The sequence below is a fragment of the Fundulus heteroclitus genome, chromosome 15 (genome assembly GCF_011125445.2).
Source record: "Fundulus heteroclitus isolate FHET01 chromosome 15, MU-UCD_Fhet_4.1, whole genome shotgun sequence".
In the NCBI taxonomy this organism is placed as follows: domain Eukaryota; kingdom Metazoa; phylum Chordata; class Actinopteri; order Cyprinodontiformes; family Fundulidae; genus Fundulus; species Fundulus heteroclitus.
This window is the reverse complement of record NC_046375.1, coordinates 16,524,072-16,542,599: the sequence shown is the minus strand read 5'-3', so window position 1 is coordinate 16,542,599 and position 18,528 is coordinate 16,524,072. Positions and strand designations below refer to the sequence as shown.

The 18,528-nt window shown below is 45.5% G+C and overlaps 2 long non-coding RNA genes across 2 annotated transcripts; one reads left to right on the top strand and one right to left on the bottom strand.

Annotated features, from left to right (window-relative positions):
* Positions 1-3,564: 3,564 nt before the first annotated feature.
* Positions 3,565-4,208, bottom strand: LOC118566180. The gene is made up of 2 exons (XR_004932870.1): positions 3,713-4,208; positions 3,565-3,639 (listed from the first exon to the last, which is right to left on the bottom strand). It is a non-coding gene; the product is annotated as an uncharacterized LOC118566180 (long non-coding RNA).
* Positions 4,209-18,013: 13,805 nt separating this feature from the next.
* Positions 18,014-18,229, top strand: LOC118566181. The gene is made up of 2 exons (XR_004932871.1): positions 18,014-18,088; positions 18,163-18,229. It is a non-coding gene; the product is annotated as an uncharacterized LOC118566181 (long non-coding RNA).
* Positions 18,230-18,528: the final 299 nt, after the last annotated feature.

The window sequence follows — 18,528 nt, the reverse complement described above, 5'->3', positions numbered from 1 at the left end:
GGTTGCAGTGTGGCGAATGCTGTGTTTTCATCAGTTAACAGTTTGAGGATTTCTTACATGAAGCAAAGTGTTACTTATACAATTACTTGGATTCTCTGTGCAAATGTAATGTAAAGGTGGATGGGACAGTGAAAATAGAGATTCCTGCACACTTCTAGTGACCGATAGACATTCAGCCATATGAATACACATGCACATTGTCAAAGTGTGCAATAATTTAATCAGTTACATCATAGTCTAAGCAACAATACCGTCATGCAAATTAAACAGAAAACAGTTTTCAGACATTTTTTTTATCTTACAAGTACATATGTACCACTTTATTGAGTACACCGTTGTTGTATCTAAACCCAAATAGCCACTCAAGGGGCAACTCCATGCATTTTGATGGCTTGTTGAAGCAGCGCATCAGAGTGGGAAAGAAAAGGTATTTACCTGATTCTGACCATGGCATTGTTGCTATGTCTATACCTACTGATCTACCTGGATTTTCACATACAAGGATCTCACCTTTAAAGAGGATGGTTTGAAAAAGGGAAAACATCCAGCGGATGTAAAATGCCTTGTTGATGTCACATCTTGAAAGGGGAATAGGTTGGAGAGGATAAACGCCAGCAGTAGCCCAAATAATCACTTAGCACAGTCGAATCTTGAAGCGGGCGGGCTACAGCAGTAGAAGAACACAACACGTACCACTCGAGTTTGTTAAGAAGAGAAAACCATCATGACGATTCACTGCATGCTCAACAAAATTGGAAGGTAACAGATTTTGGAAAAACGATGTCTCAGCATGACGCGATTCAAAATGCAACAATCAAGTTTGTTTTTTCTGCTATCGTATAGTTAAACAGTATTGAATTGATTAAATGATCATAATAAGCTTTCAAAACAGCTAGATTTTTAAATTAAGGTAAAATTAAACTAAAAGCAGCCATTTTGGCCCAATGTATTTGTAGATCAAACTCCAGAGGCTTTGGTGCCTTCATGGACCTTACCACCTGCCACTGCATACAAGTCACCGTCTGCCCTTTGTTTGACCTTAGCAACACCTACCTTATCTTTATGGTGGATCTCCATGTACTCTGGCAACTTTCCTCACTCTTCACAGTGTCCAACTTCTTTTTAGCTGATCTCTTTCTCCAAACCCACTCCTGCATCCCCTCCTTCCACCACAAAGTCTCTTTTACCAACTGTCCTTCCAGAATAAACACCATGTACTCTCCTACCTGTCTCTCTGATAGAATTAGCTGTAGTTATCCGGTCATCTGGAAGCACCTCCTGACCACCCAGAGCCTGTCTCAACTCCTCTCTGAAAATCAACACAATTGTCTTCCTTTTCCAGCTTCCACCACTTTGTCCTCTGCTCTGCCTTTGTTCTCTTCATCTTCCTCACTGTCAGACTCATTCTACACACCACCATCCTTTGCTGTCTGGAAACACTCTCACCGACTACAACCTTGCAGTTAGCAAGTTCCTTCAAGTTACATCATCTGCTCAAAGTGTAATCCCCCAGTGTGCTCCTACTTCTGCTCCTGCCTCTTCTGGAAGACGGTATTCACTACAGCTATTTCCATCCTCTTTGCAAAGTCTACCACCATCTGTCCTGCCTTTCTGCTCTGGATAGCAAACCTGCCCATCACTTCCTGTTCTGGTTCCTGTTCCAATGTGTCCATTTAAATCTGCACCAGTCGCTACACTCTCATCACTGGCTAAATTCTGCATCACTTTCTCTAACTCACAACTGCACCTATGGGACACCAGCAGCACTGAACAACACACCTTCAATTTCTAGCTCCAGACTCATCACCTTGTCTGACAAACTCCTCCTTCCAGATAACTCCTTACACCATTTATCTTCCCATCCACGCCATGGTAGGACAGCTTGAACTCTGCTCCTAAGCTTCTAGCCTTGCTACCTTTCCAGTGGGTCTTCTGAACACACAATATGTCCACCTTCCCTCTCTCCATCATGTCAGCCAGAATCTTTCCTGTCATAGTCCTAAGAATCAAAGTCCTTACACTGCCATTCCTCTTCTTTCTCTGCCAATGGGTATATCTACCTTCTCTTCTTCTTTTGTAACCAACTGTTGCCCAATGTCGACCGGTACCCCATTGGTGTGCCGTTGTTAACCCAGGCCTCAACCGATCCAGTATGGAGATCATGTTAATTAACTTACATGGTAGCGCTGCAAGTAACGTTGTGATGTTAGCTAAATGAACTATGTGGTTGCATTGGCAGCGCTGATGTAACCGGTTGTGATTGTTGGATAATCCATAAAGATTTATCTTAACATTAAGATAAAGTATTTTTTCATACTGTTTGTAGTTATTTAAGCCATGCTTCTCATGAAGCCATGACATTAACTAGCTAACAAGATCACATTCCTTTCACTTCACAGCATCTGATGCAACATCATAACTCATTTGCACCACTCGTTGTAGTTATTCAACATCAAACAGAGTTTGAATGACAACCGTAAAATGTTTCAAATGTGTGGTTGATCATCTGCCAATGTTTCTCACAACTGGTGGATTAATGCGGTTGAGCCTTCCCCCTTCGGGCACACTCATATCAACTCCTTCAAGTGTGTTAAATCAGATGATATTTTGGTTTGACTGCCTATTTGCATTAAAATAGATTTCCCAGGAAGAACTTTTTTCCAGAAATGAAACCAAGTGTGTGGAAATAAAACACTGGGCATATGTTGCTAAAACAGCTTTTTCTTTGTTTGGTCTTATAAAACCCATTTCTTTCTCACTTGCCATGTCATCTGCAACCCACCAGATAACTGAAATCTTTTTATTTAAAAAAAGTGGATAAAATGCATTTGTCTGCTTTGATTGCAAGATTAACATGTCTCCTGGCTGCATTTAATCCAACAATTGCTAGACAAAGAGCAGTTATAACAAGCCGTGCATTAACACTTGAGCAGTTGCTGATCTTTTGGCGCCTACACCAAATCTGACCCCTATGACCATAGATTAGGGTCATAGGGGATAATAATACCCCCTCCTCCCTGAGACTCTTTGATTGCCATTTCCTGCTGGATTAGTTTCTGCTTCAGGCAAATGCTCCTGTGCAAAATCTCTGCTCTCTTGTTCTCATGCTCTTTATGTGCATACCTTAATATAAAGAACAACATATAATCCTTGAGGGGCCCACTTCCCCTGGGTAAAACACCCCAAAGAATGTCACAAACCATATAATCTGTGGTTTTCCATGAAACTGTAATATAGCATGACCTGTGTTGTTAGTTTGCTGAACCCTAATAATTTTAAATCAAAGAAAACAATATGCTGTAAATAAATTATATTCAAAGTGGCAAAAAAGTAAAACCAATATGGATATGCCTTTAATCTTAAAAATTCTAAGTTGTGGGTCCCTGAACATGGGTAATGATGATTTTAGATTTCAAACATTTCACATTCATATCTTGAAGTACTATACAAGATAACACGCCTGTGGACATTCTCAGTTATCCGTGTCATAGAAACAGCCAACAGGCTTAAATCGGAGGCAAACAGACTTTGACTCAGAAGGAGGGTAACCACGGAGACAGACAGTTAGGTTTAGAAAGTTTATTGAAAACTGGTGTAGGCTTGGGTGTGGTTCTGGCTGGTCGGTTTGTCCGGGTTCCACTGGGGACAGAACAGGGAGACTGGTGAGCAGAGGAAGGTGCCGATGTGTCAGAGAAAGGAACGAGGGACTCACTGGGTTCTTGGCTGGGTTTTAGTCCAGGGAGGGTGATGTTCTGGGTTCTGCGGTGTTGGAGGGTGGACAGGCAGGTGAGCACAGCAGGAGGACTTAACCGTGAGTGAGGTCTGGGAGTTCTGATCTTGACACGAGGAGATCTGACTTTGAGGTGCGTTAACCCGGGAGTCCAGGATTCTAGATGGGGCAAGGAGCAAAAGCATGGAGTTAAACAAGGCTCGGAAAGATACTCAGAACTAGATACAAGGCTGGTCATATACCACGCTGGAAGCGAGTAAGAACTGATGCCCTCCTGCTGGAAAGCAGCTCCTTAAGAAGTGCCTCAATCAACGATAATGTAGAGCACCTGCCCGTCATGCCCTGCAGAGGAGGAGCGAGAGAGAACCCAGCCTGCACCCAGCCCTCAGCGTGTGACATTTCCACACCTATCCAGTATTCTTTGTCAATTCTGGTGGCTCACACTTGAGCAACCTGTAGTTGAGGTGTTGCCGTTTTTAAGCACATGGACGCCCATCCTCCTAGGCGCATTCTTAGTCAGATGCAAATCAATGACCCACCCGTCACTGTTCTGGGTCGAAGCAATTGCTTGGTGTGAGTGGAGTACCTGGTTACCTGAATCATGACTAGACTGCTGATGTAATCTCTTTGCAATGTGTTGGTGGACCGAGCTGTAAACACTGGGGAGCTGGAATCCTACCCCTCTGTTTAGTGATGGCTTTTGACCAAGATGGCTTCTTTCACCCCTCTTTCAAACCATCTGTTTTGAAATCTTGACATTATTGTCATTAAAAATGTGCCCTTTGTTCTTGAGGTGCAAGTGGACTGATGAATCTTGCCCCCGAGTTGCTGGTGCTCCTGTGCTGCTCCATGTGTTTATGTAGCTGTTGTCTGATTTCTCTGATGTAGGAGTCCTCGCAGTCCTCGCTGCATTGGACCGCATACACAACGGCGCTCAGCTTTGGCTGTTCTGTCTTTGGGATGAACCAGCTTTTGTCTGAGGTTGTTATTAGGTTTGAAATTTACTGGTATGCTGTGTTTGGAGAAAATTGTCCTGAATTTCTCAGAAACTCCCAACACATATGGAATGACCATATTTTTGCGCTTCTGTTTAAATGCAGTTTTGTTGTTTCTGCTAGTTTTGTTGGCCGACTTGACAAACAGCCAGTTCGGATAATCACAAGGTTGCAGTGATTTCCTGACATGTTTGTGTGTTTTGTTTGTTTGTTTCTTCTCTGTGTCAGAGACGATAACTCAGAGTTCTGATAACAGAGAGTTTGTGATCCTTTTTTTTAAGCATCCTGTCTGGCAGTGTAGCATTGAGAATTGTTTTCTTAATGCCAAGAAAAGCCTAACAGTCATGAATAGGAGTTTGAACCCTCATTCAGCCGCACACAGAGCTTTAGGTAAAGAGTGTTATTGAAACCAGGATGAGTTGTGGACAGAACAAACCAGTCTTGACCGTGCAGGTGCAGGAGGATGAAGATGGCAGGAGCTGGAGGACTGGAAAGAGAGAGAGCTGGAGGGCTGCTGGTGCTGTGCTGTGAGTCCAGGGAGACGCTGAGAGCCCAGGAGCATTCAGGGTAGGCGGGAGAGCACTGACTAGCAGACACGAGGAGTTCAGACTGACAGACGTGGGAAGATCTCTGACAGCCGGTGCGAGGAACTTCTGGCAGAACAGACATAGGAAGATCTCTGACTGACAGAAGAGGGTAAGGTGGAGAGTGAAGCACAGAGGTCCAGTAGGCAGCTAAAGCTCAGCTGCAGAGCGAGTACTTGGAGCGCTGAATCACTGAAGTTGCAAGTGAGCCGACAGCACAGCAGCATGATTACTTGGAGCGTAGGAGCGCTTGAAGTTGCAGGTAGCTGGCAGAGAGTCCCTTGGACGCAGGAGCTGCAGTAGGACCAGGAGCGAAGCAGAGAGAGAGAGTCCTTAGAATGCCGGAGGCTGCAGTAGATCCAGCAGCGAAGCAGAGAGGGTTCTTGTAGGTGCAGGGGCGGTAGACGAGGGAAACTCAGGCAGACAGACGTGGGAAAATCTCTGTCGTGCTGAAGAGGAGATACACGAGGCAGGACAAGTTTTGGGTGAAGACAATCCAGCGGGGAAGAGAAGACTAAGGAGGGCTTTTGTAGAGATGTGAGCAGGTGGAGTGAGTTTTGACTGATTGGTGCCTGACAGGTGTGACTGATTGCTGACTATGCAAAGAGGCCCCAGAAACCATCCAGCATCTCACAGCAGGGTGAGATACTAGTAGGGGAGCAATACATGGAACATCATAACCAAGTGGCTGGTATAGTGGACAGAAACATCTGTACAGAATACCAACTGGAGACCCCCGGGTCAAAATGGGAGGCACTTCTCAAGGTGGTGGAGAATAACAGAGCTAAGATCCTGTGGGACTTCCAGATACAAACAGACAAAATGGTAGTGGACAACCAATCAGACATTCTGATCATTGATAAGCAGCAGAGGACAGCCGTTGTGATCATTGTGGCCAGGTCAGGGAAAAAAGAGCACGAGAAACTGGAGAAATATCAAGGACTCAGGGATGAACAGCCTGGAAGGTGAAGACAACAGTAGTGCCTGTGGTCATCGGAGCACTCGGGCAGTAACCCCCACTCTGGAGAAGTGGTTCCAACAGATACCTGGAGAAACATCAGACATCTCAGTCCAGAACAGCGTAATCTTAGGAACAGCTAAGATCATAAGAAGAACCTTCGAGCTTCCAGACCTCTGGTAGAGGACCCGAGCTCAGTCAGTTGACTGCACTGGCCAAACACATTTCCTGAGAAGCTTAAGCGTGTAAAATACACTTTAGGGTCTGCTAGGACTCGTACCGAGTTCCAAAGGTCTGATATCAGTCCCTTTTTGAATTGTGTGAATTACTGTAATATGTTATTGCATGAATTAATCCCTCAAAGCTCCTTTGTTGATACATTCATGTCTGCAGTAAATTCTGTGCTATAATCTTAAATCTACATATACAGAACTACTGTGCGATCAGAAATTCCTGAGAAATAAGAGTGTGCAAATATGCATTAACAGTAGTGTCATTGTAACGTGTAACAGACACTAATCTTCTCAGCAGTGGGCGATAGCCCTCACAGCTTTTGGGAAGAAGCTGTTTTTGAGTCTGTTTGCTTTGTATTTAAACTTTCTGAAATGTTTACCAGATGGAAGTGAGTCTGACAGAGCATTGACCAGATGAGTGGGATCAGTGGCAATGCGTCTGGCCCTTCGCTGTACTGGTGCATCATAAACCATGTCAAGATCTTGCAAACAACATCCCACAATCCCCTGTGCTGTCCTCACCACCGATACTAGGTCCTTCCTCTCCCCTCACTTTTTGCCATTTTTATTGAACCTCTAGCAGCAACAATTAGACAAACAAAGGTTATTAAAGGTATAAAATGCATGAATATAGAGCATAAGATTAGTCTTTATGCTGATGATGTATTACTCTATCTTCAGCACTCAAACTCTTCCCTTTCTCAAGTAATTAGATTACTAGAATCCTTCTCAAAGGTTTCTGATTACTCTATAAACTGGTCTAAATCTACGGTACTGCCAATTAATTGCTCTTTCCAAAACCCCCTAGATTTACATTTGCGCTCAGGAAACATCACATATTTGGGTATCACTGTGTCGTCTAAACTTGCAGATTTAGTAAAATCTAATCACATCCCACTTTTAAAAAAGATAGAAGATGACCTGGATAGATGGAAATCGCTTCCAATTTCACTCATGGGTAGAGTAGCTTCGATTAAAATGATGGTCTTACCTAGAATTAATTACTTATTTTCAATGATCCCCAATAAACCATCATCTGACTGGTTTAAATCTCTAGACTCTTCAATCTCTAAATTTCTTTGGAAAGATAAACCGCCCCGTATCAGCTTAAAGACGCTACAGAAAACTAAAGACAGGGGGGGGACTAGATTTGCCTAACTTCCATAAGTACTACTTGGCAAATAGACTACAATATATCACTAAATGGATAAAGCAAAATCCGTTAGACGAGCCCTGGATAGATATAGAACAGAAAATATGCAATAATATCATGATTTCAGATTTGCCGTTTATTAGCTCAAATATAAAACGGCATACATGCTTTAAAAATATCAATATCAGCTCTACTCTGACAGCATGGTGGGAGTTTCTTAAAATGACAAAGTCGTCACTTATCCCATGCAGTCGTACACCCATCTGGAACAACCCTGACATCCTACAAAATAATAATATGATAAACTTTACATACTGGAAGAATAAAGGTATTGAATATCTGGAACATTTACTTGATGGAACCGAGTTCATCAATTTTTCCAAACTAAATATGCAATATGGCATTAGTAAAAATAAATTTTTGGAATATGAACAACTTAAATCTATAATTAGAAAAAAATTTAAGCATATTAAAGGTGGTTTACAAATTCCAAGTAATATATTAGAGTTCCTAGATTTAAACCCCCCCAAACTACTGTCTAAATCATACAGGACACTGACTAAAATAGATGATTCAATATCTCTTCCTATTACGAAATGGGAAGAGGATCTATCAGTCAACTTTGAACAAGACTTCTGGGCTCAGATATGTCTAAGAACTTTCAAATTGACTAGTAACACCAACTTACAACTAATACAATACAAAATCCTTCACAGAGTACACTACACAGGACAAAGATTATTCAAGATGGGTCTGGCACAATCTAATATCTGTCCTCACTGCATAGGCAATCATCCTGATAATTATATTCATGCGTTATGGTTATGCACACCAGTCCAGAGGTTCTGGACACAGATATGTAAGGACTTATCAAAGTGCTTGAGCTGTAAAATTACACCTTCCCCATCAGTTTGCTTGCTTGGTAATTTTGAGGAAAGCCCACTGGGGAATAAAATAGTTTACATGGTTTTCACTGCACTATGTATCGCAAAGAAAACTATCCTCATGAATTGGAAAAGTAAGGAGAATCTCAGTATCAATCAATATAGAGATCTTTTGTTGGATCATATTAATCTTGAGACAGCATCTGCATCCACATCTGTTCGATCTCTTTGGGCTCCTTTGATTAGCACTATCACTTAGTGGAATGGGGGGCGGTGGGTTGCTTCCTGCAGGGTGCAGTGGCTGGGTGGAGGGGTTCCTGGGGCTCTGGGGGCACTTGGAGTGGGGCGCTTGGTGGGTCTGACTCCAGGGTCTGTTGCCCCCATATGGGAGGAGCTTGGGAGGCCTACGGGTGGCCCACAGCACCGCTTGCGGCGCTCTTGGGGAGCTATGTGGGGACGGACGTGGGTTACTGACCTGGTAGCTGTGCTGTCGCTGGGTGGGTCCTGGGTGGGTCTGGGGGCCTGGGGTCCCTGGGGCGCGCCGCCCTCGGGCGGGGGCCCCGGCGGGGCCTCGGGGGTTCCGGTTCCGGGGGGTGTGCCGCTTGGGGTCTGGGCCGGCGGGCGCCCGGGTGTCCGCCCCTGCACGGGGCCTCTGGTGCGCTGGGGGTCCTCAGGGCCTGTTGAGCTGGTAGGGGGGGCATGGTCATTAACATCTCAGGGCAGATGCTCTTCCCCTTCTTTGGGTTGGCATTCTGCTAGTGGGGGGAGGGGAGGGAGGGGGAGTAGTGACTTACCCAGCCTGGATGTCTAGTGTCGAATGTATGGTGAGATGTTTGAATGTTAGTGTTGGGGAGGGTTTAAATCTACGGGTGGTGTGGGGGGGGGGGGGTTTGGTGGACGTTCTGGTGGGCTTGTGTCCGGCCCCCTGTCCCGGTCCTGGTCCGTGTAGTCTCCCGGTGCGGGTCTCACCTGGGGGGTGGGGTTTGGGATGACTCTTGCGGGCTGGCTGGCCAGGGCCCCCCATCTTATTAATTAATTTATTTAATTATATATTATTATTATTATTATTATTATTATTATTATTATTAATATTTTTTTTTTTTGTTTTTTTTTTTTTGTTTTTTTTTTTGGGGGGGGGGGGGTTAGCATGGGGGGGGGGCTGGGGGAGGTAGAGGTGTTGGTCCTGGTGGGTGGTTGGCTGGCGAGCCCTGCGGCCTATCCCCGGCCCCCGGGCTATGGTGGTGCCGCTGGAGGGGCCCCTTTCTCCGGGTGGGGCTTTCGGGGAGCGGGGGTGCCTATTGGAGTCAGTAGGGGAGCTGGCTCCCTGGGTTGGCTCCCCAGTCCTTTGCTCCCCATCCCCGGACTCCTCCCTCTGCCTGCTCCATCACGCCGCCACACATGTAGGTCCTTGGGGAGAGGGCGTTACTGGAGGTTGCCACCTTTTGGTGACGTCCCTCTCCCCAATTTTATCATGCATTTTAGACACTTTCACTCCAAACATTTTTACAACGCACATCCATGTAGGCCACGATATGGGGGGGGTGGGGGGAAGACGTCTGGGGGGGGGCTTATGTTGTGTGAGCCTCGCCCCGGGCGGCTCCCTTCACCCCCTCTCGCATTTAGACATTGAGGGTTCTTCTGGGTAGTTGCTTGGAGGGGGGGCACTGGCACCAGCTCCCTTCCGGAGGGGGGGTGGGCTGTGCCGTGCACCCCCTTCGGTGCTCCCAGTTTTAAACACACCTGAGAACAACATGCAACAACACAACATCTGAGCGGGCGTAGGGAGGATCGGGGGTCTTTTGCACACCCCCGATCTCCGATCGCGGCACGGAGTCTGGGGCCTGGAGGAGGTGCGGGCCACTGGGTACGGGGTCTTGGCGGGGGGGGCTGTTGCGGCTGGCCGGCGGCTTACCGGATCTGGGGCTGACGCCTCTGCTCTCCCCAGGAAGGGATGGGGGGCAGGGGTGGCTAGGGTAAGGTCGGGGTGGGAGGGGGTTTATTAGGTATATAGTGGGTGATGGGGGGCTCTGGTCGGATGGCCCGTACGGGTCGTGTCGGCCCCCCCTCTTTGGGGGGCCTGGTCCGGGGGGAGCCTGGTCCGGGGCCGGGGCCGGGGGTCGGGCACAGGCAGTCGTATTGTTGAATTGTGGTGACCCCCCCCCCACTTGGGATTTTTGGATGTGAATGCTATGTGGGAATGTGTGTAAAGCGTCCTTTTTTTATTTATTTTTTATTTTTTTTATTTTATTTATTTATTTATTTTTTTGGTGTCTGTGTGTGGCGAGTGGGGCACAAGGGAGGGATGGTGTGAATGAGTGTGTTTTTTTTTTTTTTTTTTTTTTTTTTTGTTTTTTTTTTTTTTTTTTTCCCCAGGTTTGGGTTCGGTCCGCTCCCTCTCCCAAGATCATCTCAAGTCTCCGCTAGGTGCGGAGCCCATCCCCCCACGTCCTGCCCTCCTCTGCTGCGTTGGCGGGCGCCTTGACCCTCTGGCGCGTTGACGGTCCTCGGGTTTGGGGCGGGTTCCCGGGTGGGCGCCGGCCCATTCCCGGCGGTGGCTTCGCGGGGCCTGGCCCCCCGGGGGGCGGCCGGGGCCCCCGCCGCGGGGGCGGGGCGCCCCTGGGGCCTCTGGCCCCCAGGGCCCATGGCCAGGACCACTTCAGCGCGGCCGGCTGCCGGCGGAGCCCACGGGCTCGTCCCCGCGGCTCTTGAGGGCGTCGGCATTGCGGTGGCTGGGGGATTTCCTCGGGGTCGTCTCTCCTCTTTCCTCAGGGGGGGGTTGCAGATTTCCTGTGAAGGCCCCTCTCGGGCGCACTGCTTTGGGGGCCCCTTTGGGAGTCCGGGGTTATGGGTTCCCTGACCCCTGCCTCTGTGCTCGGGGAAGGTGGGTCTTCGGTTCTCCACAATCACTATCAAGCCATTTCCTTCTGGATAATTTTCACCTAAATTAGTGCACTCTCACAATCTCCCACAGGTGCTGGGTCCCAGGTATTAAATGTTCACTTATATATAGAAAGGCTATAATTTATTTACTTTCTTTTACTTTTTTTTTAGGTATCACATTACACATGTCAGCTTAAATAATAATACATATGATTTAGCAATGGTATCAAGGTGTTACACGATTGTATCTGTTGCTTTATGTCTGTTGGTTGTGCTGTTCTTTTTGTGTCTCTTTCCAGGTGATGGAGCAGACAGAGGAAGTTTTATCATTCTCTTCCTTTTATCTCTTCTTTCTTTCGCCTCTTCTTTCTCTTTTTTTTCTCTTCTTGTTTTTCTTTTACTCTCCTACTTTCCCATTGTAGTGTCCATATAATTTGAAATTCTCCCTGCAGGAATCACAATAAAGCTATTTACACGCACAAATCAAGCGGAGCATTATGGCGAAAGCTGTTTGCTCCACTTGTGAAAGTAAAATCTGTCGAGCTCTATTTGGCATTAAGATATCAATTTTTATTGCCACTTTGCTAGACAGGACACTGGGAAAGAAAAAAAAAAAAAAAAAAAAAAAAAAAAGGAAGGTGAAGACAACAGTAGTGCCTGTGGTCATCGGAGCACTCGGGCAGTAACCCCCACTCTGGAGAAGTGGCTCCAACAGATACCTGGAGAAACATCAGACATCTCAGTCCAGAACAGCGTAATCTTAGGAACAGCTAAGATCATAAGAAGAACCTTCGAGCTTCCAGACCTCTGGTAGAGGACCCGAGCTCAGTCAGTTGACTGCACTGGCCAAACACATTTCCTGAGAAGCTTAAGCGTGTAAAATACACTTTAGGGTCTGCTAGGACTCGTACCGAGTTCCAAAGGTCTGATATCAGTCCCTTTTTGAATTGTGTGAATTACTGTAATATGTTATTGCATGAATTAATCCCTCAAAGCTCCTTTGTTGATACATTCATGTCTGCAGTAAATTCTGTGCTATAATCTTAAATCTACATATACAGAACTACTGTGCGATCAGAAATTCCTGAGAAATAAGAGTGTGCAAATATGCATTAACAGTAGTGTCATTGTAACGTGTAACAGACACTAATCTTCTCAGCAGTGGGCGATAGCCCTCACAGCTTTTGGGAAGAAGCTGTTTTTGAGTCTGTTTGGTTTGTATTTAAACTTTCTGAAATGTTTACCAGATGGAAGTGAGTCTGACAGAGCATTGCCCAGATGGGTGGGATCAGTGGCAATGCGTCTGGCCCTTCGCTGTACTGGTGCATCATAAACCATGTCAAGATCTTGCAAACAACATCCCACAATCCCCTGTGCTGTCCTCACCACCGATACTAGGTCCTTCCTCTCCTGAACTGTGCACCTCCCATACCACACTGTTATGTTGAAACATAAAATATTCCCCAATGTTTACAACTGGGTCCTCAAACACATTCTAAAGAGATTACATCAGCAGTCTAATCAGGATTCAGGAGACCAATTACTCCACTCACACCAAGCAATAGCCTCTGATGACCCAGGACAGTGGCAGGTGGGTGCTCTGATGACCCAGGACAGTGGCAGGTGGGTGCTCTGATGACCCAGGAGAGTCTCAGGGGGGTCATTGATTACAAATAGTAATCGCAATGCAAGACTTGACCTGGACTGCGTTGTGGTGCAGCTTGTTTAACAGTGGCCTTGAGGCAACTGAGTTTGAGCCCGAATCTTGAGTCTTTCCCAATAGTTGTCATGGTAGTGAATGATGTGTTTCTCGTTTAGTTGTTTTGCACTCAAGCTTTAAAACTGATTTATTTAGTTAATTTCATGGCTTGTATTATGTTTGTTTTGTCTTGAAGCTGTTTATTTGCTTATTGTTCTTTCTACAAAATTGTGCTTCACATTTGTATTTCACAAAATCTCCTGCCTAAGAAACAGAATTTGGTCCCTGTAAACTGCATGAAGGTAACAGACATAGCTACTTTTCCTGCACTATTTCTGAAACAATACTTTGAATCTCAATGTTCTACTCCTGCTGGAATTGTGGGTGGAAAAGTGGAGAACAGACACAGAAAACCAAAACTGGGTTCACCTCTACCAAACGTGCAGTAGAGTTGAACTGGAAACATTTGGCAGAAGGAGAGAAGTGCTTCAACTCATACCTTTGGAAGAGCTTCCCATATTTCCCAAGGTGGTTGGGGAAATCATATCTGGATGTCTATGATCAGGACCTCTATTTTAGATGTAGCCTTCAGTGGCCCTGAAAGGCGAGCAGTGCCCATCGCAAACACAACGACAGAATCAATTGGTAGTTGTAATTGAAGCTTACAAGATCCAAAAGAACTTCTTAGGAATTTGGTTGGCTCTGGGGACTCCTAAAACCGCTGACAGAATCTGGTGACCTGAAGGACAGCAGTTTCTTTGCTAGCGGAAAAATATATAATTCAATTCAATTCAATTCAATTTTATTTAAATAGCGCCAAATCATGAAACATGTCATCTCAAGGCACTTTACAAAATCAAGTTCAATCATATTATACAGATTGGGTCAGATTATACAGATTGGTCAAAAATGTCCTATATAAGGAAACCAGTTGATTGCATCAAAGTCCCGACAAGCAGCATTCACTCCTGGGGAAGCGTAGAGCCACAGGGAGAGTCGTCTGCATTGTACATGGCTTTGCTGCAATCCCTCATACTGAGCAAGCATGAAGCGACATTGGGAAGAAAAACTCCCCTTTAACGGGAAGGAAAACCTCCGGCAGAACCGGGCTCAGTATGAACGGCCATCTGCCTCGACCAACTGGGGTTACAGAAGACAGAGCAGAGACACAACAAGAGAGACAAAAAAGCACAAAAGCACACATTGATCTAGTAATCTGTTCTACATTAGATGGTAGTAGCGGGTGAGCCGTCTTCTCTGGATGATGTCACAGTTAACAGAGCGCCAGACCAGGTGTACCTACTATGAAGAAAAAGAGAGAGAGCAAAAAGTTAAAAGCTGAAATGACGAAAGTCATTTCAATGTAATACAATGCAAAACTGGAGAACAGTAGACTGAAGAACAGTAGAAATCAGTAGAGTGAGAAAATTAGACCCTGATGTCCTCCAGCAGCCTAGGCCTATCACAGCACAACTATAGAGATAGCTCAGGGTAACATGAGCCACTCTAGCTATAAGCTTTGTCAAAAAGGAAAGTTTTAAGATTAGTCTTAAAAATAGACAGGGTGTCTGCCTCACGGACCAAAACTGGGAGTTGGTTCCACAGGAGAGGAGCCTGATAGCTAAAGGATCTGCCTCCCATTCTACTTCTATAATGGTTCTCAAATGTGGAGCTCTTTGTGGCAAAGGAAAAATACTTTAATTTTTCCCAAAGACGATTAAAAAAATTATATGGAGAAGGTAAACAGGCGCTACTCAACCTGTGTTAAGGTTTTGGGGGTTGTGGGGTTGGAGAGCCCAGACTGAAGATATCCTCATTTAGTATAAGGAGCAAACTTAGAATCCCCTGAATCCACACTTCATGTTCTGTGCCCAGGAGGCAGGGTCTGAGAAAGGTGAGACCATTACCACTGCAGAGGTTGCTGAGGAAGCTAAAAACCTCTCCAGCAGTAGGTTGCTGGGGGAGGACCTGACATGCTGTATCTCAGCCTCCCTGGGAAAGGTTTTTTCCTGGTGATGTTGTAAAGGAGGCTCCTGTTAACCCTTGAGAAGGGTGGCTTTCACCCTGGGCATGGAACGGTGGACCAGATCTTAAACCTTGCAGAAAACTCAAGGCAAAGTCAGAAAAAAATTGCATGATTTGGGAACCTCAGGATCTCATCTTTGCTTCTTGTGAATGATGTGGTTTTGTTGGGAGCTTTAAGCCATAATATTCTGTATTTTCTGGAGTGGTCAGAAGCCGAATGTGAGCTGGTCAAGATGAGAGGCAGCTCCTCTAGGTCTGAGGTCATGGTTCTCAACTGGTCACGAGTGATCCTCAGATAGAATCAAAGATTGAGAAATAGACTGGTTTGCATGTTTGCAGTAATGCAGGCACTGCTCTGGTATGTTTTGGTGAAGAAAGATTTGATCCAAATGGCAAAGCTCTCAATTTGTGAGTCTCTCTAGGTTTCACCCCTCACCTATGTCATTGTACTTGGATAATGACCACAAAAACAAAATCTGGAGAGTAAAGCACAAGCTTCTAAAAGTGGCTCAAACTAGTTTATCTTTAAATTGGTTGTATTCAGCCTTAGAAAACATCAGTTGAGTTGGTCTGATCAGATGTCTTCTGGACACCTCCAGATCTGCTAGGCTTTAAAATTGTTTTATTCGTTATTTATGACACTCAAAATTGTTTTTGTTAATTTGACCATCGTTTTTTTTTTTATTGTTTTTGTTCAATCTCCTGACCTTGCATATGTTTTGTCTATATGCTAACTTAAGTGACTTTGTGACATAAGTCACAATGTTCAATTCAAGGGTATCATTTATTGTGAAATCCAGACAAATCTAGACATATGCTGAATTGATGTTCTCTCTCTGTCTTACTGAGCCTCTTCATAAAACCCATGGGGTCAAAAATTACTCCATGAGGGTGTGATGTGTAACTGCGGGAAAATGAAAGAGAAGAAAAGTAGGATAATGGCGACAGGTGGGATTGAAGTCCTGCCAGCATAGGCGACGTGCTTCTGAGCAGGTAAATCGCTACATGCTGCTGAGCTAAAGTGAGGGAAATCACGACTCTGCAAAAAAAGAAAACTCCCTGAGGTGTGTCAGCAGGGCAGTATGTGCACACTCACACGTACTACGTCTTTAAGGCCTCCCATCTATATTTACCCACGTTTTATGACTGATTGTGACGCTGAATGATATCCTGCATAAGTCACGTGGCAGGCAACGGGAGACGGAGAGAGGGAGAGAGAATAAGAATAAAATGAGTTTAAAAAGGGATCACTGGAACAGAGTGCAAAAGAAACTAATTGAGGTGAAGGGGGAGCAGAAAAGAGGATGTAATGCGACATAGAGGGGAGCATAACTATGAGAGGAAATAGACAACTTTGGAAAAGAAAGGGGGATTACACTGATGTTGGAAGTTATTAATTTGCATTTGGGTTTGCATGCTAAAAAAGAAACCGATTTGAATATGTGACATGCTTTCCTTTTAAGCCTCCCCATAAAGAAAGTATCACACTGTTTCCTTTCCTTTATTACATTCATAGGACCTTGGAAATTTTTCACATACTGGGATTTTATGAGATACACCAACACAAAGCAACACATAATTCTGAAGCAGGACAAAAATCTTACACTAGTTTAATATTTTTATTTTTTTCAAATGAAAATCTGAAAAGTGTGGCGTGCCTCTTTGGCACCTTCTACGCTCCCCCCCCCCCTTCCCCTTTGAAAATTCCTCTCCAAACAATTACTTTCAGAGGTCACCTAAATAGTACATGCTGACCACCTAGAATCAGATTGAGAATCATCTTTATTTGCCAGGTTTGTGGGTACAAACAAGAAAGATGACTTCGGATTCCAACGCATAGTGTGAGAAAACAGGAAGACAAGCACAGCAAACAGAACAGAAAACTACAATCTATAACAGAAAAGACATTACTCAGGGCAAAAAAGTAAGAACAGGAGCAGTCTGTCCAGCAGAGTTTTGTTTTTTTTATTTTTTTTTTGTTTTGTTTTGTTTTCCACAGCAGTATGGCTGTATATCCTGATGATCCTCTCAGTAGCTCTAATTGTTTGTTGCCCTGTCAAGGTGTGTGGATGAACTGAACCACACATAGATGGATAAACACAAGACAGACTGAATGATGGCAGTGTAGAAGATGATCAGTAGCTCCTGAGGAAGGTTGTTATTCTTAAGTTTCAACGGGAAGTTGAGTCTGCCTTCTTACAGATGGTGAAACAAAAGTCGATCAGGTATCCAGTGAGGGCAGGGCGAGCAGAATACCCACATAGAAACTCAGGACAGGCCGGTGGTGGATACAAGCAAGGTCACACATGGCAATGAGATGGTCTGGCAGAGACTGGCTGTGAGAGGCAGGTATATCATGGCAGTGTCATGATTTCGGCACTGTTGCCTGGTCTGCTCTCCCATATCACACACCTGTTCTAGCTCCGCCCGTTCCTCATCACTTCAGATCTGTTCCACCTGCTCTCACTAGTATATAACCAGCTCTAAGACCAGGCAACAGTGCCAGTTTATTTCGATCCTAGTGTGAGACTTATCCCAGCGTTTATTATTCTGATTCCTGATCCTGACCTGTTTGCCTTTCGACCTCCGAGCCTGCTTACTCCCGTCTGATTCTGTTTGCCCGATCTGACCTCTGCCTGTCCTGACTACCCGCTGGATCTCTGCCCTGTGTACCGAACCTGGAACCGTGACCCGACTCCGTCCTGGATTATCCTTCGGTACCTCACTGGCTCTCTGATCTCCTGGCTCCGACCTTCGACCACGTCCCCGACTTCGGCTTCGCTCTACGGCTCATCCTGCTCACGTTTGCTCTCACGGTTCTGATCTCCTGCCTGTCCTCCGACCACCGAAACACCCGCCGCTGGGACTTCATGAGCGGCAACCGCCGCAGCGAATCGACGACCCGCCTGCTGGGACCCACTGGGACTGAACTGAACATTAAGACCAGGTTAGTGACCGACACGTTTGTGTGCAAACACCTTCAGATAAGCGTGGTCACTAACCTGCCGTCTCCTTCTGCAGAGGATCCCGCTGTAGACGCTGACGCCTCCCGCTCCGCACCTGATCTTAATAAACTGTTAAACTTGAACGGTTTGTCTGCCTTGAATTCTGGGTCCACCTGTTCTGAGCCTAACAGGCAGAGTCCCAGATGCAAACACTCTCAGGTAATGTGAGCCGTGGCAGATGAGTGGAGCAGAGTAGTAGGAGGAAAACGGTCAGCCAGCCCAACAAAAACAACAAAACAGAGCTGGTGGTTGGTCAGGAAGCAGGTTATCCACAGACGGGTAGAAGGCGGCACTGTGAGTTGGGTGAGCTTCTGATGGAGGATGTCTGGGTCGATCATGTTAAAGGCTGAGCTAAAGTCTACATACAGGATCCTGGCATTTT